The 22,178-nt window shown below is 44.2% G+C and overlaps 1 protein-coding gene across 6 annotated transcripts in view; it reads right to left on the minus strand.

The window, feature by feature from the left end:
* The window catches only part of SGSM3 (small G protein signaling modulator 3), a 30,291-nt gene extending 10,095 nt beyond the window's left edge, over positions 1-20,196 (minus strand). For 3 of the 6 annotated variants that reach the window (XM_088796356.1, XM_088796363.1, XM_074326452.2), the window contains exon 1: positions 20,057-20,194. The gene's annotated coding sequence lies outside the window, so the exon portion shown is untranslated. Of the gene's footprint in view, positions 1-20,056 lie in introns of all 6 variants that reach the window. The other 3 variants (XM_074326449.2, XM_074326448.2, XM_074326450.2) reach the window with 3 other exon arrangements.
* Positions 20,197-22,178: the final 1,982 nt, after the last annotated feature.

Below are 22,178 nucleotides of genomic sequence, written 5' to 3' on the forward strand. Positions count from 1 at the left end.
ACATTTTTCCAAAAAAGAGACGTGAATGGCCAATGGGCAGGTAAAAGGATGCTCGCTCGCCATCATCAGGGAAATGCAAATCAAAACCACAATGAGACACCTCTCGTCACCCACTAGCATGGATGGCTATAATCAAAAAGACAAAAGTGCCAGTGAGGATGTGGAGACACTGGAACCCTTGGCACTCATTGCTCATGGGAATGTAAAATGGTGCAGCCACTGTGGAAGAGTCTAGCGGTTCCTCAAAAGGTTAAATAGAGAGAGTTACCACGACCCAGCAATTCCACTGTTAGTTATTCACCAAGAGAAATGAAAACGTGTCCACGTGAAAACTTGTCCATGGATGTTCATAGCAGCATTATTAGTAACAGCCAAAAAGTAGAAGCAACCCAGATGTCTAACAACCGGAAATACAAAATGTGTGAAATATCCATATAATGAAATATTATTTAGGCGTAAAAAGGAATGCAGTGCTGATTGTGCTGTAACATACATGAGCCTTGGAAACAAGCTAAGGGAAAGAAGCCAGCCACAGAGGATGGGTATCGCATGATTCTGTTTAAATTAAATGCCCAGAAGAGGCAACTCCATGGAAACAAAAAGCAGACGGGTGCCTGCCAGGGGCTGGGAGCGGGGGTTGCAGACTGGCTGCAATGGGTACGGGATTCTCTCTAGAGAGATGAAAAATCTTCTAGAATTGGACAGTGGTGATAGTTGAACAACATATGAAATACTAAAAACACTGAAATGTACACCTTAAAAATGGTGACTTTTATAACATGTGAATTATGCCAAAAAAAATAAGAGAGAGCCATCGACTGGGGGGTCAGCACTAGGGGCTTCCTCTAACTTCCTATTTTTAACCTGCTTCCATCAGGACCAGAAAGAATCGACTGACTCCATGAGATTCGCAGGAGGTAACAGGAAGGAGATGTGGTTGAAATATTTCAGGACAGGTTGTCTTCTGGTTTTTGAAATCATATTCACCTAGACCTAGACCTAAAGAAAAACTTCCTTCTGCCATTTTCCAGGTGACAGGAGTGTAGAGGTGCTAGTTGTTATTCTGGCCCACAGCAGCCCCTAACCTGTGCTGTCCGCCACAAAATTCTGGTGTTGGTGGTTCTGGGTAAACGAGAAGGGTCACATGAGTAATAAAGAGAAAAGGAAAATCAAACAACCACTTCAAGGAGCTAGGAGAACACAGGGTCCCTAACTCAAGCATGTGTGGAAAAGTGGGCATGTGAAAAACCCCAGTTCTCTTTAAAGACATACTTGCAAATTTGGAGGCCAAAGAGTCATCCTGTAGCTCCCAAGGGCAGCTCAGCCGAGTCCCCAACCTCTTCCTGCCCCGAGACACACCCTGACCACACCAAGTTTGGGTGAAATGACCACTATGGAGGCTTTGGTGCCCAACTAGGAGGGCCAGTCCCTCCTGTTTCCAGACGAGCCCCACTGGGAACCGGATGGCAGAACCCACTTCCTGCAGAGGACAGCCACCCTAGGCTTGTCCGTTCTGCGTGAGGATAATAATGAAAATGTAATGTCTTTCTTCGGTAGAACAGATGCGCAGGGCCCGGTTTGAATCAGAATTGTGCGCTGGGTGGAGCACTGCATATTGTTAAAGGGACTGTGCTGGAAGTTTTAAAAACCATGTTGCCACTTAATCCTCACAACACGTTTTTAAGTAGGTGTCTCTAGAGGAGGCCCCCCGTTCTCCAGATGGACTCCAATAACTGCCCTCTCACACCATGCTACCCCCCATCCCACCCGGTGAAATGATGTCACAGGACCACCAGCTGGACCAGGGCTCCCTTCTGGCCCCACTGGCGTGAGCCCTGGGAGGGCACCGGCTGCGGCAGCTCAGCGCTCACCTCCGCACGGCCTTGCGACGACGCCAGGCAGACAGACGGGGTTCTAATCCCGGGCTGCAGCCCCCCACTTATAACCTTCGGCTAGTTCACTTCGCCTCTTGGAATCTGTTTTCTTATCCATAAAATAGAATAACAATACCTACGTCTTACAGCAGGTATGAGGGTTAAATGAGAAAGCAAGTACGGCCCTTAGCACACTGACACACAGCAAGCATCAGGCAATTAGCTGCAGTCCCAATAATTTGTAGAGAGTTGTTAGTCTCTTCCACACTGAGGGATTCTAAAAGCCGTACGACATTGCTGATATTCATCCGTCACAGCCTATAAACACACCATTTCATGTGGTTCAACACAATACATGCCAGGTGAGGCCATGAGAAAGACTCATCATCACCGCCCCAGAGGCAGTGATTTGGTCGTTTCCTCTGGGAAGGCAGAGAAAGTGCGAAGGTGTTGTGTGCAGTGGGGGCAATGAGCCATCTGCCTGTGGGGGACTGTGGGCCGGGGGGCGATTCCCGCCAAGGAGCGCCCGTCTGACCTCAGCTTGTCCTTCTCATTCATTCCCGCCCGACTTACTTACCGAGCACCACGGCCCGGAGCCAGGCGCCGTCCTAAGGGCTCCGATGCAACAATGGAAAACCAAAGCCCTGGCCGCTGCATTAGAGTAGAAATCAGACAACGAACATACATAAAAATGGCTGCGTCAGGGGCGGCCGGATGGCTCAGCTGGTTAGAGCGCGAGCTCTCAACCACATGGGATGGTGGGCTGTGCCCCCCGCAACTAAGATTGAAAACGGAGACTGGACTTGGAGCTGAGCTGCACCCTCCACAACTAGACTGAAGGACACGACTGGGAGCTGATGGGCCCTGGAGAAACACACTGTCTCCAAATATTCCCCAGGTAAAAAAAAGAAAGAATATGTGTGTGTGTGTGTGTGTATAAAATGGCCGTGTCAGATGGTGACAACTGCAGCACTGAGACAAACAAAGCAAGGGAAGGGAGACAGAATATCAGAAGAGAGGGCTATATATATGAAGTGGTCAGGAAGAGCTCTGTGAGGATAAGGTGACATCAGAGCAAAGGCCAAAGCAACAGGAAGCGAGGGATCAAACCACATGGCTATCGAGGTTAAAAGGGACCCAGGCAGAAGGAACAGCAAGTGCAAAGCCTGTAGGGCAGCAACGCACTTGCCAGGTTGAAGCAGCCGCAAGGCGGCCAGCAGGCTGGAGGTGAGGAGAGAAGAGTGGGAGGAAACACGGGTGGGGGTGCAGCAGGGGTCACGGAGGGCCTTACAGTGCAGGGCAGACTTTGGATCTTAATATCAGTGAGTCGGGACATTACGGGCGGGTTCTGTCTGGTTTTGAAAGTGCTCTGGCTGCTGCAGTGCAGAGAAGCCCACCAGGCAGGGGCGGAGGTGACATGGGTAGACTTGGTGTTGGTCTTGCTGCAGGGGCCCAGTGAGAAATCCAGGCGGATTCTCGATGCGTTTTAAAGAGTCTCTGCAGGAACAGACAGACATGCCACAGCTCCCATCACGCCTGCCCTTGTGTCCCAGTTCCCGACAGGAGCCGGATGTGACAGTGCTAAGCTGGGCAGGCAGGTTTTTCCTGCCTCCAGTCACTATGGAAACCATCCTGAAAGCAGCCATCTGGGAGCCTGCGGAAGCAGCTGAGGAGTTAGCCACGTCACTGTCACCTCACTGTCTCTGGCTGCCCTACTGTTGTCACAGGCGTCCTGAGGGGCAGAATCTTTTGAGAAACAGGATTGATGCAACTTTGAAGTGATCTAGAAGGAAGTTCTAAAAATTAAATTTCCATGCGTAAAGATGTTAATCTTTTTACTCCGCCTCCAGTATTTTCTCCCTAGTGTTTCAATCCCACATTCCTAAAAGACAAATTTTGTTCACAAAGTGAAGACTGTCAGATGTCACTGTAAATCTGAGGCGTGAGGTAGGGACTCAGGGAGATCTAGCCCCTCATCCACTCTTTACCTACTAACACGTCCTGTCTCCTGGTTTTCTTGACAATACGGCAGGGTTGTCACTACTGCCTAAATGTCACACATTTACCAGGGACACAAAAGCTGTAAGCAGCAAGAGCAAAAATGCTTGTATTCTAAGAAGCCCCTGAGATCCTAAGACTGTTTTTCTCTGCAAGGAAACGGCAGGACACTGAAAGCTATCAATAACTAACTAGGAGAGAGGAGCACAAAGCCAGGAAAGTCTACGGCTAGAGTAATGATAATACCATATGCTTTAAAAAAGTAAAATCAGACAGTCAGCGCTCAGTAGGACATGAACATTTTACTGGAAAATGACGACTAATAGATGAGTACGTTTCTGAAGGCAGAGATTCGTCCTGGTTTCCTCTTCCTCCTCATGCGGCTACACTACGTGTGGGCTCCCCCTCTGCCCTTGCTCTTCTCACTGAGCTAGTCCTGCGCAATCTCATGTCCTGCCAGAGCTTCCACAGCCACCCGTGGGCTCCTTCCTCTGGTGACAGCTTTCTCCCAAGCTCCAGACTCCTATTTCCAGCTGCTTCCTACTGCCAGCATTATCTTTCTAATGCAAATCTGAAACCTGAATCTACTGTTTTGCTTTCAAGGGCTGGCCTTATCCCCAGAATAAGAGCCACGTTCTCTAGCAATACGAGGTTCTACATGGCTCCTCTCTCACCATCCCCACACCCACCTTCCCACAGTCACGGTGGCCTGCTTACTATCAGCTGCCCAATGTCTCCATGCTCTTTCTCTAATGGTTTTCTCCTTATGTCAGACAGACGCCTATTCGTACTTTAAGACGCAACTCAAAGACACCGCGTCCCTGAAGGAAACCTCCTGTGGCCCAAGCGATTCTAGTCCTGCTACTCACTTCCTCGCGTGGGCTCTGCGAGCCGCAGCTGACCTCTGAGACCAACAACGCGCAGCGCTGACGTGTGTAACTTCCACAGACAGGCCGTACACGGCATGCAGCTTCTACCTTGTCTCTTGTAGCACTTGCTTTGGGGAAAGTCGGCTGCCATGTCGTGAGAACACCCATGGAGCCCCATGGAAAGGCACCAGCTTGCCAGCCACATGAGTGGGCCACCTTGGAAGTAGATGCCCTTGTCCCAAACCTTCAGATGACTGCAGCTCCAGCCAACCTCTGACTGCAGTGTCATGAGAGAGACCCCCCTTTCTCACAAGCCAGAATCTCTTGAGATGCCCCTGAATTCCTGACTCCTACCAACCAGGAGAGATAAGAAATGATTGTTGTTTTCAGACACTGAGTTTGGGGTGGTTTGGTACAGATCAGTACACAACTAATACGCCGTCAGGACTCTTCTCCGTCGTTAGGTTCTCTCTCTGCTCCGACGAAGCCCTGAGAGTAAGGCCAGAACTTGCTTCATAAGTAACATTTGTATCCCCTTTCCTTTTTTTGCCAAGGAAAGGATTCAACGTTATTCCAATCAAAATCCCGGAAGGATTTATTGAAGAGACTGACAAGCTGATTCGAAAATTTAAATAGATGGGCAAAGGAACCAGAATACTCAAAACAATTTTGAAAAAGCAGAAAGTTGGAGAACTCACACTGCCTGATTTCAATACTTACTATAAAACTACAGTATAGTGTGGCATTGGCGAAAGAACAGACATAAGTCAATGGAACAGAACAGGTAATCCAGAAATAAACCCGTACACAGTTAGTTAATGTTATGGATTGAATTGTGTCCCCCCAAAGACGCTGAAGCTCCGACCTGCAGGACCTCAGAATGTGACCTTAGTTGGACATTGGGTCTTTGCTGATTTAGCCAACTTAAAATGACATCATTAAAATGAGCCCTAATCTGACTGGTGTCCTTATAAGAAAGGGAAGTTTGGACACAGACACATATAGAGAGGGGAGGCGACGTGAAGAGACACAGGAAGGAGGCTGTGAAGCAGAGACCGCAATGCTGCTGCAACAAGCCCAGGGAAAGTCGGGGGCTACCAGAAGCTGGAAGAGGCAGGAAGGATCCCTCCCCTCCAGGTCTCACAGTGAGCATGGCCCTGCTGACACCTTGATTTCAGATTTCTGTACCCCCAAACTGTGAGATAATATTACAGCTGTTCTAAGTCATCTGGCTTGTGGCACTTTGTTATGGCAGCCCTAGGAAACTAATACAATTGAGTTTCAACAAAAATACAAGGGCAATTCAATTGAGAAAGGATAGTCTTTTCAAGAAATGGTCCTAGAAAAACTGGAGACCTATTTGCAAAAAAAAACAAAACGAACCTTAATCCGTACCTCACACCAAATACAAAAATTAACTCAAAATGGGTGATAGACCTAAATGAAAAACCTAACACTATAAAATTTCTAGAAGAAAACATAGGAAAAAATGTCTGTGACCTTGTTGAGGCAAAGATTTCTTAGATATTACACTAAAATCATGATTTATAAAATAAAAAAAATTGATGAGATTTTTATCAAATAGAAGGCACAGACGGTAGAAAATATATCCAATCACATATCTGATAAAGGACATGTATCCAGAATAGAAGGAATTCTCAATCAGTAAACAGGAAACAATCCAGCTTAAAAAAAAACAACAACAAAAAAAAACGGACAAAAGATTTGAACAGAAACATTACAAAGAAGACATACAGACAACAAATAAGCATGCAGAAAGATACTCACTATCACTAGCCATTAAGGAAATGCAAGTAAAACCACAATCTTACCAACATCAGAACCTGACAATACCAAGTGCTGACAAGGATGCAGAGCAGCTAGAACTCTCACACACTGCTGGTGGGAATGCAAAATGGTGCAGCAATTTTGGAAGAGGGCTTGGCAGTTTCTTCAAAACTTAAACATATACTTAACCACACAACCCAACAATCCCCCTCCTAGGTATATTTATCTAAGTGATGAAACAAAATATTTTGTTTACATAAAAACCTGTACATAAATGTTTACAGCAGCTTTATCTGTGATTGCTAGAATCTGAAAACCCAAATGTCCTTTAACTGGTGAATGGATAAAGAACTGTGGTACATCCATATAATGGAATACTACTAAAAAAAAAAAAAAAAGAATGAATTACTGACATAACAACATGGATGAATTTCAAATGTATTATGCTAAAGGAAAGAAGCCAGATTTAAAAGATTACGTACTGCATGATTCTATTTATATGGCATTCTGGAAAAGGCAAAACTATACGTAAACAGACCTAGAGAACAGTGGTTTCTATTGGATGGGGCAGTAGGAAGAGTGGATTACATGGGGTAATTTTTTAGGGTGACAGAACTATTCTATATCTTGACTGAGTTGGTAATTACATGACTATGTATTTATCAGAGATTGCAGAACTGCGCACTAAAAGGGGCGAATTTTATTGTATGCGAATTATACCTTAATAGCATAAAAGAAGAAACAGTACGCTTAGTGAAATAAGCCAGACACAAGAGTATAAAAAGAATTCCAATTATGGGGACTAAAGAAATCTGGATACTATTTATGATCTAACATTAAGGAGAAACATATTATAATATAGCATGTACACCCAGAAATGTGCATATTATTTAGTCATTCATTCCCCAAATATTTCTCCAACACATATTATGTGCTAGGGCAACAATGACTTACAATCCAGAGGGGGGAAATCAAACAGAAAACAAATAAATAGATGGATAAACAAATGAGAATTCCAGGGTGTGACAGATGCTCTGAATAAAACAAAAGGCTGATGTGACACAGAATCCAGGGAAGAAATCTGTGAAGGGCAATTTGAATTGAAAGCTGAAGGACCGGAAGCTAGTCCTGCAAAGATCTAGGGTTAGAGTCATGGGCAGAAGGCATGGCAGGTCCAAAGGCTCTGAGGTGGGGAAGACCCTGGAGGAAAAGAAATGAGCCCGGTGTAACTGAAACACAATGAACAAGAGGACAAAGGGAAGAAGAAATTGGAGAGACAGAGGCACCCTCGTCACCACGGGACGGTTGGCAAAGGGCAGCATTCAGATTTCAAGGCCAATGGGAATCCACAAGAGGGTCCTCAAGAGTGGATGCAGGGAGACACGTTTGAAAGTACAGGGTCCGGGAAAGAGACTAACATGGCAACAGGAGGTGGAGATGAAGGGATGTGAATGGACTAAAGACGTAATGAGAAGCAGACCCAGCGGGTCTTGCTGCTGGGTTGGATGTGGGGAATGAAGAGAAGGAGCAATCAAGGGCGAGGCCTAGGTTCCTGTCTGAACGCCTGGATTTAAGGTGATGCCATTCACTAATGTGGGGGAGAGGGAAAAAGAAACCGGCTTAAACAAAGAGGGAGTTAAGAGTCGTGGGATACTTTAAATGTTGCTTCGAAATCCAAGTGGAGATGTTAAGGTGACTGGATACACATGTTTACATCTTCAGGGAGATGGAGACCTGGAGATACAAATTTGGGAGACTGCAGTCATCTAACCAATAAGTAGTTTTTGAGCAACTGCTACATGCCAGACACTGTTCCATGTGCTAGGGGCACAGCAGCAAAACAAGACAAAGTTCTTGCTCTCAGGAACTGCAGTGTTGTCATCTGTGACATGGAGATGACACATGAGAAAATGTAAATAAATACTTATCACAATACATGGCACATACCGTGTTTCCCTGATAAGACCGAGCCGGACGATCAGCTCGAATGCGTCTTTTGGAGCAAAAATTAATATAAGACCTTTACTATATATTATATATTATATAATATATAATATTATATAAGACTGAGTCTTATAGTAAAATAAGACGGGGTCTTATATTAATTTTTGCTCCAAAAGACGCATTCGAGCTGATTGTCCGGCTCGGTCTTGTCATCGGGGAAACATGGTACATACGTACATGTTGAAGGCAACAGAAAAATGAATAAGGCTGGGTTAGGTGGTAGGAGTATGAAGTTTATGTCTTGAGTTTTAATATTTTTTTTGAAAAAGTCTAGAAATATTGTGTTTAAAAATAATTATATCACGTAAAAGCCTATACACGGATGTTCACAGCGGCACTATTTATAAAAGCTCAAAAGTGGAAACATCTAAATGTCCATCAATGGCTACACGGATAAACAAAATGTGTATATCCATGCGATGGGATATTATTCAGCCATAAAAAGGAATGAAGTATTGATACGAGCTATTACATGGAGGAACCTTGAAAACATGCTCAGAGAAAGAAGTCAGTGACAAAAGACCGCATATTGTATGATTTCGTTCATATGAAATGCCTGGACTAGGCAAATCCATAGAGACAGGAAGTAGATTAGCGGTTGCCAGGGGCTGGAGGGAGGGGAGAATGAGGAATGATTGCCAATGGGTATGGGGCTTCTTTTGGGGGCGATAAAAGTATTACGGAATTTGACAGTGGTGATGGTTGCACAACACAGTGAATATACTGAAAACCTCTAAATTGTATACTTTAAAAGGGTGGCTTTTATGGTGCATAAATTATATCTCAATTTTTAAAATTAGTTTTGTATAGTAGAACACTGAGGAGTAAGAATGTGTCCTCTGTGTTTTCTGAGGTCCACATATGAAGCCTTGCATTTGCAGCACCATGTAGCTTCTCTAAACCTTGCCTTGCGCTTCCCCTGACGGAGCTACTACTTACCACCTCAAATATCCATCTCCTCAGGGATTTAACGTTTCTACAAATGAAGAAAAGCAAAAGTGAAAAATAAAAAGGTGCAACCTATTAGAAATCACTTATCCGTAACTGTGAAAGGGTTCCTTTCTCCATCCATTTGTAGAACTAACACTTTACTAACACAGCTCAGCATGAACTTGACATCTTAGCAACCTGTGAAATCAGGAACTCCCTAAGCTGCTAAAAGGTAAAATCTGTCATTTTACCTTTTAAAATGACTTTAACAAGTTTCTCCCCAACAGTCTAAGCAATCACTGGAAAAAGGTCTGACAACACTTGAAAATTCGGTTTCCAAGCCATTGTTTATTTGTGTGTTTTTTTTAAAGATTATACCAAAGTCCCAGGTGTGTGACTTCACATGAGGTGGCTGTTGCTTTTCTATTACACTTAAGGGAAATACTTTCCCAAAAGAAAAGCCACTAAAAGCAGATTAAGGGAAAAGAGATGCTTCCAAACCAGGAGACCAGAAAAGTACAACAATTTGTAAGATAGGTTTTAAGGACAAAAATGCTATTTCTGATCAAATATGTGGTGATGGAAGGAGAACTGACTCTGGGTGGTGAACACACAATGGGATTTATAGGTGATGTATTACAGAATTGCACACCTGAAATCTATGTAATTTTACTAACAATTGTCACCCCAATAAATTTAATAAATAAATTTTAAAAAAATGCTATTTCTGAATCTACTTTTACAGAAATGCCTCCATGTGACCCTGGGTTTTCTCCACAGCCCAGGTATTCAGTCCCCAGTCACAACCTGTGTTGGGGTCAGTTGGGACACTGGCTTGTTCTTTTCCACTGAGAACACAATTAAGATGCAAACACAAATGATAATTTAAACTGTAGCAGGATAAATTGAAGGGTCAGAAGAAAATCTGGATTATTAACACAGTCACTGGGCTTATCATGGCAGGAAGTTTTGGACTCTCCTCCGAATTTTGTAATGATAATAACAGCATTAATGGAAATTAAAATTTTTTTTTTAATTGTGTCACAAATTGGCTCGCCAATTTTCCTCTCTTCCATGCTCTTCTTTTGATTTTTCTCCACATACATTCACAGTTCTCATATTATATAGATTTTTAAAAATTTTTTCTCCACTGAACATTAAACTATTAGCATTTCCCCAGTAATTATGCAGTTTTTGTAGCCATTATATTCTATAATTTACTATTCCAGTCATCTGTTGATATGACATGGAAGGTCCTAACAGTACTTTTTGCAATAGAAACCATGCTGTGAGGAGCTCTTCCTCTAAAGGTTTTTTAAATGACATTAACATATCTATCTCGTTTGGGAGAGGGTTTGGATTTTTTAAAAAGTTTGCTTTTTCTACTTTATAGTGTTGGCTTTGTAGATAGAGATCAAAGTATAAAATTAGGTTAATAACAAATGATTGGTATTAGAGTTTAATATGATGCCCCCTGAAGCAAGGTAATAACCTAATGATCCATAAACTTAAAACTGTGTATTATAATTATAGCACAGTGGGAAATTACTATTTTAATAGTTGGCTCCAGAATGTTTTCCAAAGAAGGAGTTTGTCTTTGTTTGGAAAAGTATCTTGATAAGCAACTTAAAGGTGGAAGGTAAAACTTGAAGGCACAGGTTAGAAGAAAGGGGAGATCTATCAATTGCCTAGCAGAAGAAATCAGTGGAAATCTGGAGGGAGAGGAGAACAGAAAATAGAGGTTGCCTGGCCTGCTGAGGGGAGGGGAGGGGCAGTGCAAAGACAAGGTGAGGAGCTGCACCCTGCACAACACAATGACCTACGAGCCATCAACACTCTCTGTCTGGGCTGGAGAGGTCGGGGGTAGGAGCAAATGTCTCTTAAGAAAAGGATAATCCCAAACCCCATTATTGTGTCCTTCCAAGGTAACACCCCTTTGTCGTCCGTATCTTCAGTGAAGGCTGCCCTCCTCATAAGAACCTTGAGCTGTGCCGGGTATTGACTGAGGGATGGAGAGGAGTTACCAAGCCCCTGGACGATCCCCACAAGCTCCTTAGCTTAGTTCCTGTGCTGCCTCTGCTGGTAATGCCCTCCACCTTACCTGCTTCTCATTCTTCACGGCTCAGCTCAGGCATTTCCTCCTCCCTCTGGTTTATGCCAGGTGCCCCTACTCACGATATAACATATCATGTAAACTATCTACAACATGTAGTAACAGCTACCTTGCACTGCAGACTTTCTAAGCACCAGCAACTCTAATACACAGAGCTGGATTGAAACATTTACAGGCCTTTTGGTCCAGCAATTTCCACCCCTGGAAATTTATCCTACACTTCAGCAAAATGATTCATATACAAGGACATTCGCTATAGCACTGCTTGTGATAGCACAATATTAGAAAGCCTAAATATCCTTCGATAGGGGACTAGTTAAATAAATGACAATACATTTATATAGTGTACATGTGTCAAAAAAGAATGGACCAGCTATTTATGCATTGATAGGGAATGACCTGCAGGATATATCGCTAATTGAAAAAAAGCAAGGAGCAAAATAGTGAGGAGAATGGTAAACATTTGTGCCAAAAAGGTAGACATTTTCACATAAAATTTAGAAGGCTATACGTGAGAGGAATTGGGTGACAGAGTATTTTTACTTAATACCCTTTTGTACCTTCTGAATTTTGAACTATTTAAATAAAGTTAAACATGAAAAAAACGAAAAACTGTTAGATGGTCACAGAATAAAAGATTAAGGTACCCCCCATTTAATTCAACATAAAAATAATTATGAGGAAGTTCAACATTTAGATTTTTTCCAAGATGACTTTTGCTATATTTCTATGAAATGTCCAGTGTCAAGTTCTCCCCATTTTATTTTTGTATTGTGTCTGCTTTATTAGTGCCCTCAGCACACGCCTGGGCTACCGTGGACTCAATCCAGCACAGCTGGCATTAGAGCCAATGAAGACACTTCAGCTCTTACCATACCTGACGCCTCAGGATGGCTGGCACTGCACACTCTCTTCTCCGGGTGCGCCCACGGCCTGACCCTGGCTGGGGCTTCCCTCCTGCCTATCGGGCTGCTCCTCCTGGGTCTCCGTTCCCAGTTCCCTTGCTCCGCTGGGTCCGAACATGCCCAGTGTTCTGCCCGAGACCCTTCTCTGGTTCTCGGCACTGTCGTTCACTCGCTTGGCTTCAATTTAACATCTGGAGGACGATGACATGATTTCTATCTCCAGGACACACTTCTCTCTGAACCTCTGGCTGGCACACCCACATGTGCATTGGGCCGCCCCTCTGCATTCTTCAAGTTTCCCACGCTCCAAAGTTAAGTTATCACGTTCCCTCATGAACCCTGCCCTCCTCCAGTGGTCCCTATGTCAGGAAACTGGCATTATAACCCACCCACCCACTCTCTCCAGCCAGAATGGGGCCTCTGGCTAATGGATTCTCCTCCATCTTCCCACTTCCACGCAACTCTTAGGCTTTTCCTTATGTTTTTTGAAACTTCTCCTTTCTCTTCACCCTGTTGCTACTTAGGTTGGGGCTGCCATCATTCCTCAACACCATGGTTATTACAGGTTTCTCAACTGGAATCTCTGCCTCCAGTCTTGCCCTCTACCCCCCATCTACTCTCTACTCTGCAGCCAGAGAAATCCTTTTAAAAAGCAACTGAGCATTTCCTTCTCTTTAAACCCCTTTGTCTTCCCTCTGACTTTAAGAAAAAGTCCCCATTTGTCAGCTTGGCTTATAAGACCCTTCATGACGTAACAGTTTCTGCTGACCTTCCTGCTTCATCTCTCAACACCACTTCTCATTCACCCTCAACACACGCTCTATGCTCCAGCCATGGAATACTTTTCCAGACACTGGAACACACCTTTCTCTCAGCGCACGCTGCTAAATGAAGCAATTACCCAGCAGTATGGAAAGAAAGTCTCAAAACTTGGGCGCCACCGAATACGGTCAGGCAGCTGGGGGCGCTAATCTGGAACTGGTTCCCTGCTCCGGTCATTCTTGTTGGAAACGTTTACTATTCACATCACCCTTTATCTCCTTAGTGCTAAAGACATCTGAAGTGAAGACCCACGACATTATACAACTTTCTCAACTGTCTCCCCCCAAACTGGCATAAGCAGAAGAGCAGAATGACTCCAATAAACAGCTCTACCTTGAACCACTCCTGCTCCCACTCCCACAGGCTTACAGCTGGCGCTGCTTCCCTTCCCTGAGTCAATATTTTCTTTGTGACCAGAGATAGAGAGTGTTCCTTTAGGCAAGAGCTAAGGGTGATTGTGCAAAGCTGAGCACAGACTGTGGAAACAGACCTGGGAAACAGAACCACACCCCAGAATTCCACAAGCCCGGGTAAGACGCCCCTTTCCTGCACAGCCGCACCCGGTAAATGAAGCTCTACTGTGCAGACTTGTGAACCAGGCGCATGCACTCCATGTCTTCCTGTAAAGTAATTTATCATCCAAGGTAATCTGGTGACTTCCCCGAGTCCCTCCCGGGATCATTCCCCGAAGATTTACAGCCTGGTAGTACCTGGATGGTGACAAGGAAAGTAAAAGCAAGGTACTGCATGGACCTTCTGTCGTTCCCACCACCGGGGTGGAGGACAAGTCCCTTAGAAGTAAAAGTGAAACAAATAATGGTTAGCTAACTGCAACTCAAAAGTGGCTCTGAAAAATAGTTTTTGAGGAAAATAAAGCTCCTTGAGGGCTGACTGGCAAAAAAGGCCACTGAGACCTTTATAAAGTTTTATATGAATATAGGAGCTTATGACATGTAAAAGGAGATCACAAATAAAGTTAACAAAGTTCCTATTCCTTATATAATTAAACCATAGAGGTCAACAAACTAAGTCAATTTTTGGCCATACCATCTGTATAGGTACTGGGAATTTTTCATTTGCAGGTATGAAAATACCTACACACGAGGTCGGACAATTAAGTTCGTGAACTTGTTGCAACAATGGTGTAAACTTTTTTGATATCAGAGGGATTATTCATTATGAATTTGTACCAACTGAACAGTTAACCAAGTTTACTACTTGGACGTGCTGAAAAGGCTGCCTGAAAAAGTTAGACGACCTGAACATTTCGCCAACAATTCATGGCTCTTGCATCACGACAATGCACCAGCTCACACAGCACAGTCTGTGAGGGAGTTTTTAGCCAGTGAACAAATAACTGTATTGGAACAACCTCCCTACTCACCTGATCTGGCCCCCAATGACTTCTTTCTTTACCTGAATGTAAAGGAAATATTGAAAGGAAGACACATTGATGACATTCAGGACATCAGGGTAATACGACGACAGCTCTGATGGCCATTCCAGAAAACGTTCCAAAACTGCTTTGAAGGGTAGACTAGGTGCTGGTGTCGGTGCATAGCTTCCCAAAGGGAGTACTTGGAAGGTGACCGTAGTGATGTTCAGCAGTGAGGTGTGTAGCACTTTTTCTAAGATGAGTTCGTGGACTTAATTGTCTTACCTTCGTGATAACCCTAAAGTATGGTAATCCAAGCCTATTTACTTTGTAGCAGTGAATGGACTGAGGTATTAGAAGGGCGGGAGCAAGGAAAGGAGGAAAAATCATGTTTATTGAGCATTTACCATACTGCTAAGAAACCGGAGAAAACCAGGCTCATAGCAAACAGTGAGTCAGGCCTGGTGCCTGAGCGGTCCCTCTGCACCACCCTGACGCACGACTGTAGTTGTCAGCTTGGGGCTTTAACCTGAGTAGAAATCTGCGTGCTAGTAACGTCTACTGCTTTATTCTTTTTACGGACACTTTGTACACTCTATGCTTCAGACACTTGAAGATAACCTCAGGTCTTCTCTCAGATTTCTCTTCTCTTCAGGTTAAAGTGAACCCATTATTTTAACTCTTTTCTAAGTGGCACGGCTTCATGTCATGTAACAGTAAGTTAAGAGAGTCTCAGCTGCTAGCCACAAAAACTGACTTTAGGTAGTTTAATACCTCAAATTAATTCCTCAAACTATGTGACAGAGGAATGTACTGGAAGGGTACGACGTGGGGTACAGAGCCGAGGAAAAGCTGAAGAATCAGGTCTTTGAGAGCAGCTCCAGCGGCTACACAGCAGGAATTAACTCAAGGTGGGATGAAGGAGCTGTGACTGCTTATCACTGCGTCATTCAACCTAAGGTTCAAATTAGAGGAAGGACGTATCGATTTGCCTAATACCCACAGGCCTAATCTGGGTCCTGTGCCCACCACCTACTTGCTCAGGTGTTTCCTCAAAGCAAAATCGAGCTGCTGTTCTCAGAAAGACCTGGACTGGATGCTGGGCAGGCCGAAACCACATAGGTCCACTACTCTCTCAAAACGTGATGCCTCAAATTCAACCTAAGAATCCAGGAGTGAAGGAGGAGCAAAGCCAAGAGCACTTCCTTCATGCTTGCGGTATGACCTTGGGCAAATGACCAACTTATACCTCAGTTCCTGTAATAAGACACTGAGTGTCACAACATGTTGTATTTATGACAACCAAATTAAAAAATGTACGTAAAATGCTTTATAAACTCAAAGCTAACTATACTACTCAGTGCTATGGACTGCCTGCCAGACATATTACATAGGATATTTTATTTAATCTTCAAAACAACCCTATGAAGTAGGAGGTCGTAAGCACAAACTCTGGAGTCTGACTCCCCACGTTCAAATCCTGACCCCACCACTTATTTGTATGACTGTTTCCTCAAACCTTAAGTGGGCATAATATTGATAATGTACAGGGTAGTTGTGAAGATTGAGTTAATATAAGTAAAATTCTTAGAACTGTGTCTTGTATATAGTAATAAATATTATTATGCAATAAATATTATCTATTATTATAAGTGGTGGTAGCATTAGTAATTATTTCCATTTACAGAAGAGAAAAAAATGAAGCATCGGGAAGTTGTATCACTTGTGTTAAGTTTTCAAAGTTTAGACCAGTAGAGCCAGAATTTGAACTTCACTGTAAGTGTTCCTAATTACTATACGCTGATGTCAAAAGTTGGAAAAAAAAAAAAAAAGGTGATAGTTGGACTTTAACCCTAACTTCAAGTCCCACAAATTAAGGATATTTACAAATGAAAGTCAAACACAAGAAGAGGGAAATGATCTGTTGTTTCATGTCTTTAGAATGTTAGCTAGAAGGCTAATCAGATATCTAGAGAGAGCCAGGAATAGTTTTATCATTTTATTAAAAAAAAACCTCTTAGCCCTAATTGGAAATCAGGCCCTTTTCAAGAATAAGCCTTTTGATAACTGAATTGATGTTTTCAATCTCATTTCTGATATTACTCTTACTGATAAAGCTATTTAATGATTTCAAAGAACTTTCCAAAATAATTTACATCATCAGCAGAGAAAAAACACACATACAAAACCTACATCACAAACTCTTAGAAAAAGCAGGAATGTGTTTATAACTGGAAGAGAGGCGTAATGTTAGAAGTGAAGACAGTTAGCAGTAACTATGCCTACCAAAACGAGTGTCTCTCTCTTTATTTATGAACTGTGACCATAAAGTAATGAGCCTAATGTTCAGAAAGAGGTGATTATATGTATACTGTTCAAACAATGGTGTATTCAAAATCAGCTCCTAAGCCACACTGAAATAAGCCTCACTTTTTCAGTCATACAGTACTTACTACTCAGAGTACTAGTACCTACCATGTGCTGAATATGCTGTGAGGTGTTCATTCAACAAATATTTACTGATCACCTGTGGCTATTCTAGGAGATAGGAGTGCGATGGTGAAAAAGACAAAGACCTTACCTTGTAGGGAGGTATTAGAAAGAAGAAACTGAGGCTCAACTCCCAGGTCTGTCAGACTCTAAAGCCTACATTGCGTATCTCAACTGTTATCATCTCTTACTGGTGAGATACAGCTTCTCCTAAAAATCCACACCTAAGCATGCAGTCCTGACCCCACTGTCTAGAACAATTGAGGGTTTCTCGCTGTTGGCAGTCCAGTGTCACTTTCTCAGTGACTTGTTCCTCCCCCGACTCCCAAGAGCAATGATTGCTCAGTGAACAGCTAACACATCACATTGACATGTATGAATTTCTTCCCCGCACTCCATTAATCCCTAAACTCCCGCAGGGCAAGAACATGTGTTAACCTCTTTGCAAGTTCTTGAAGGTGGTACATACAGTAGGTATTCAATAAATGGTTGAGTGGGGTTCCTAAGAGCAACGTCGATAGGCTTGAGGGTAAGTCAGACTGCAACTAAGAAGTAAATGGAAGAGAAGGACATAAAGTTTGTTTGCTTTTTTAGAACAAATCTAGAAAGGAAAAGGAAGGGAAAGGGTAGTAGTTTGAAGGATAAATGTGATTACTGGAAAGTTTTATATTTTTTTTAAGAATGAGAAAGATTTGAACATATTTGTTGGTGAGGTGGCACAGTAGAAAAAGCAGGGGTGTCAGAGTCAGACTTGAATTTGAATTCTGGCCCTGTCACTTACCATAACTGTAGGCAATTCACTTAACCTCTGTACTTCAACTCACACATGTATAAAATGAGAATCGTAATACCTACACCTCACGGTGACAATGACAGCACTTGGCAAACAGAAAACATTCAATAAATGGTATCGATGACTATCACTGTATGTGGAAGCCTGGACTAGGGGTTCTAACCCTCCCACATAGCTAGCTTGTGCTTCAGTCCAGATTTCCTGTCTCCAGTCTATCTGTACTGTGTGACGGCAACGACACAGGATTCTGATTTCTTCTGGGTGTACCACCCTCTGTGCTATTCCACTTCCTTGTGACAGTCTGCATGAGCTCATGAATGGCTGCTACGGAAAATTACTGACGTCACCAACTGAGGAACAGAGACTAATCTGGAGAGTAAGTAGATGAAATTGATGTTAAATTAACAAATGTACAAGATCTGGGGCTCCTGCCAAAACTCTCACTGAGAACTAAGAAGAATCCAAAAACACAAACACAGAGAACATTGTTTAAGCTTCTACGCTAACAGGTGTTCCCAGCATCCACTCCACGCACAGAAAGATGGCCGTATGATAAAACTCAGGGCACTTAAGCTCCTGAGTTCCTTTCTCAGTATTTCACCCTAATGTCAGGTTCACTTCTGTGAGGTACTACGCTGGTTCATCGACTTTTCTGTCAACCTGACAAGATCCAAATTCACAAGGTTAGTATGCTCTTTTTAAACAATTTTTGTTCACAGCCTTTTAAAATGAATGCTCTGGTCATGCATGGGTCATGTTCACCGGTTACCCATATCTGATCAACAGAAACATCTCCCCCTCTCTCCCAGATCATAACACCCCTATGCTTCAAAAGGGACATGGAAAAGACTAAAGCCCAGGCTAATGTGACAATTCGTGATTAACAGGCTACATGCACTATGGATTATGAAGAGACAGGAAGACACCAACCGACCTTTATTGAGAATTACAAACTAACCACGGAGAACAGAAATAAATATGTAAAACAAAGGAGATAAAACTTTATTGTTCAGAGTTCAGAGAACTAGAAGGTGAGGAAGAGATGAGGAAGAAAAGAAGGAGGAAATACACGTGTATCTACAAACTTAATCACAAACATAATCATGGAAATTACAAGTAAACAAGTCAAAGTTGAAAATTCTGTTTTTTCAGAACCTGATTAGGAACTTGAATTTACCATGAAAGAATAAGACAGAAGAGTAAAGGATATTCCAGGACACCTCTAACTATCCCACCAAAAAACGAACAAAAAAGAAGCAGCAACCCACAAATCTCACACGCTGCCCAAGACTGGGAAATACAATCCAGTCGTCCGTCCCTGAAAAGAAACTTTAAAACATCTCCCCGACCCCATATAAGAAGCATCCTTAGCATTAAACTAAGAATGAGAATAATTTTCAAAATTCCAATCCTATCCACAGTGGGTGATCCTGGCGAGTACATGCCTCAATTTCCCCAACGTTGAAATACAACCAATACTGTATAGCACAGTGGTTTCCAGTCTCGGACAGAATCTGACCCTGTGTTCGGACCCCGGACCTGCATCTTTAACATAAGTCACAAGTTGCACCCGAGGAAGACTTCACTGCTGTAAATGTGCCCGAGGATGCCCTTCTTTCCCAAAAAAGCACCCCCGCATTAGGTGTAGGTTCTCAAAAATTGCCTCCAGCTACCGGAGGGGCACGCTTTGGGGCTCGAGGGCCCAGGGCACTTAAGCGCGGGCGCTGGCGGCCCCCACCCGCTAGGCCAAGCTGGGCCACCTGGAAGGGGAGAGGGAGTCCTGCCTCCCAGAAGCTGCCTCGCCCGGAGCAGGGACGCGGGGCCACGCGGGGCCAAGCACCTTCCCCCCACCCCCCGCAGGCCCCGCACCCGGACGCAAAAGTCCGCGCCTGGCCGCCGCCGCCAGGGGCCCCAGACCACGCGTCGCACGCGCCAGGTCCGGCCGGGGACGGTGCTTCTCCCCCCCACGGCCCCTTCGGCCGTCAGTCTGTCAGTCTGTCCACAGCCACCCCCGCGTCCCCACCGGAGGGGCAAGTGTGGGCGCCGGGCCCCTCAGACCCGGCAAGTCTTGGCAGACCTCTCGCTTCGCACTCACCCGCCCAGCAGATGTCCAGCTGCCCCGCCGCCGCTAGTCTCCGCCACCTCAGCGCCAACCTGGGAAGGGCTCGCAGCTCCGCGGCTTCGCAGCTCGGATCCAGTCAGCGCTCCCCGATGCCACCACGCACGCGCGCGGGCCCGAGCCGGGCGGACGCGGGGCATGCTGGGGGCTGAAGTCCTCCGGGTCGGATGGGCCGGAGCGACCCGGTCTGCGCGCCCCCGCACCCCGCTCGGAGCCTCCCTTCCGAACCCAGCGACCTTCGAAGCCCGTTTTTAGGCTAGCAATGCCCACCGGCCTCCCGTCTGCACTGCAGCCTGAGGAGTTTTGAGCAATATGAGGAGGACCAGCAGCGGTAAGGAGGGGGGATGGACGTGGCAGGGCTGTCGGAAGGAGGGGCACTTACGTGATGCTCATTTTCTAAATATGTCAGTCCCTTCTTTACCGGTGTGCAGAGCCAGTACTAGACGAGCCTGGTCCACTCTTACACAATTCACAAGCCTTGGAAGGAGCCCTAAACTGCAACAAATTTGTTGAAGTCATGCCCAAGAAATTTACCCTCCAAGCATGCTTAATGCAGTGAGGTGTAGTCAGCGGCCTCCGTTTGAGTCACTTCACCATGCTTACATCTAGCTCATCCATTAAATGAGAATGTGAACTTATGGTCGTGAGAGCTAGATGCTGTTTGAGAAAATGTTAACACACAGTGCAGACTGACGGTCCAGGAAGATAGCGGGCCCATCTCCATTTGAGGTCCTAGTTGACAGCAGGCTCTATCTGACTTGAAGAAAAACATGCTTGCCACGTTTTAGAAAGGTCATCAAAAGCTACAATAGTATTACAGGAATGTTCTAGAAATTTCACCCTACTCTGACGAGATATAGATTTAGTTTTGGAGCTGCTTACTAACCTAAACACGGGTTCCTAATGGTGTTCCAAGGTGATGCGCAAAGTGAATGAATGGCAACCCCACAGGCAACGCCTACAAAACACAGTAAGGCAGTCTCACTCATGACCTAACTGTGTTATGCTCACTTTACAAAGAACGTTCACATAATTCACAACCTTCCTGTGCTGAAAGCAGGGTGAATTTTATCATTAGAATTTTCAGAGGACCTGGCCAAAATAATGAGAATAAGTGGAAGAGCAGAGATCTGAACCCAGTTTCTGTGGCCAAGTTCATTTTTCACCAACCGCACTACTGTCTCTTACAAATCCTTAGTTTCTTTAAAAAAAAAAAAAAAAAAAATGCCTTAGAGCAATGAATTCAAGCCTTTTTAGCGTGGTGACATACCTTTTCTCTCTCATATCGTAACTTACAAGGGCTATATTTCTTAAATTTATCTTTATGGGAAAACAATTTTTTTGAGATAGTTTTTAGGAAAGCTGAGGTGCCGAAACTCAATAGCTGAGTAACGCTAGTTTCAGCACAGGCCCCTTAAGTTTTTGCAGTAAACCATTAACATTTCATTCTTGCCTGCTTTCCCTGACTAGGGAATAACGACTTGTCCGTGCTATTGCCAAAGCCAGCTTCCAGCCCTCCCTGACATTCCAGTGGAGTATTTGCTAGAGATCAACACTGGGCCAGTCCAAAGATGACAGGAGACAGAAAAACGAGTACTTCCTTTTTAAGGAATGATAGGGTAGCTAACAATTCTATGAAATATTCTTATTTGCAAAGGCTGTGTAAGAATGCTACATACACATTTAGCCTCCATTAGTCAGACAAAAGGGAGAAAGGAAAATGCCAAATTCTTGGTTTCCTAGGACAGCCCCCAAAGCAAGGCCCCTTTCAATTCACACCATGTGAAGGGTGGATGGAACCAAGTGAATTAAAGTTAGTCAGCCACGCACCGTGCAGGTGGGAAAAGCAGCCTCTGCCTCATGATGAAGAGTGAATTACGAGATGCTAAAACCAAGGGAAGCAGTGTGGATTTCTTGTTAAAGTTACATGTCAGGAGCACTTTTTCTCAGTGGAGCCTGATGAACTACACATGTGTGCAGATGTTGAATTACGTTGTCCCATTATTGAGGATCCACTCACCACTTTGTGTAGTCTGCTTCCTGGAGCAGAACTCTGCTGCCCACTGTATTCCCAGTACACAGTAGGATGCTGGAAAAA

Source organism: Rhinolophus sinicus, chromosome 1 (genome assembly GCF_057876585.1).
Source record: "Rhinolophus sinicus isolate RSI-liver-muscle chromosome 1, RSI-T2T, whole genome shotgun sequence".
Taxonomy (NCBI): domain Eukaryota; kingdom Metazoa; phylum Chordata; class Mammalia; order Chiroptera; family Rhinolophidae; genus Rhinolophus; species Rhinolophus sinicus.